Consider the following 552-nt stretch of genomic DNA (forward strand, 5'->3'; position numbering starts at 1 on the left):
ACCTTCTGTGTGTGTGCGCCATCAACCTCCCCCTCTCCTCCCCCTGGCCTCCCCCCTTCTCCCCCCTTCACACCCCTTTCCGCCCCCTTCTCCTCCCATCACCTCGTCCATTCTCATCCTCTCCTCTCCCTCGGCTCTCCCTTGTCGCCCCTCTCCTCCCCCTTCTCCTTCCATCACCTCACCCCATCTCCTCCTCTCCTCCCATCTCCTCCCCCTCCTCCCTCTTGTCCTCCCATCACCCCTTGCTTCATATGTATGCTGTTTGTAAGAATGTGTGTGTGTGTGTGTGTGTGTGTGTGTGTGTGTGTGTGTGTGTGTGTGTGTGTGTGTGTGTGTGTGTGTGTGTGTGTGTGTGTGTGTGTGTGTGTGTCTCTCTCCAACTCCAGCACCACCAACACAGAGGGTCTGGAACAACCCAACAGGAACTCTCCGGAAAACTAGACCTTGATTACTTTCTGATGACTCTTTCAGTTTGCCAGATAAACTGTTCATCGCTCACTTCCACCATCGATCTCAAACCCGTAACAACTTACTCTCACTGATCCTTTGTTT

Source organism: Gadus morhua, chromosome 9, assembly GCF_902167405.1.
Source record: "Gadus morhua chromosome 9, gadMor3.0, whole genome shotgun sequence".
Lineage (NCBI taxonomy): Eukaryota > Metazoa > Chordata > Actinopteri > Gadiformes > Gadidae > Gadus > Gadus morhua.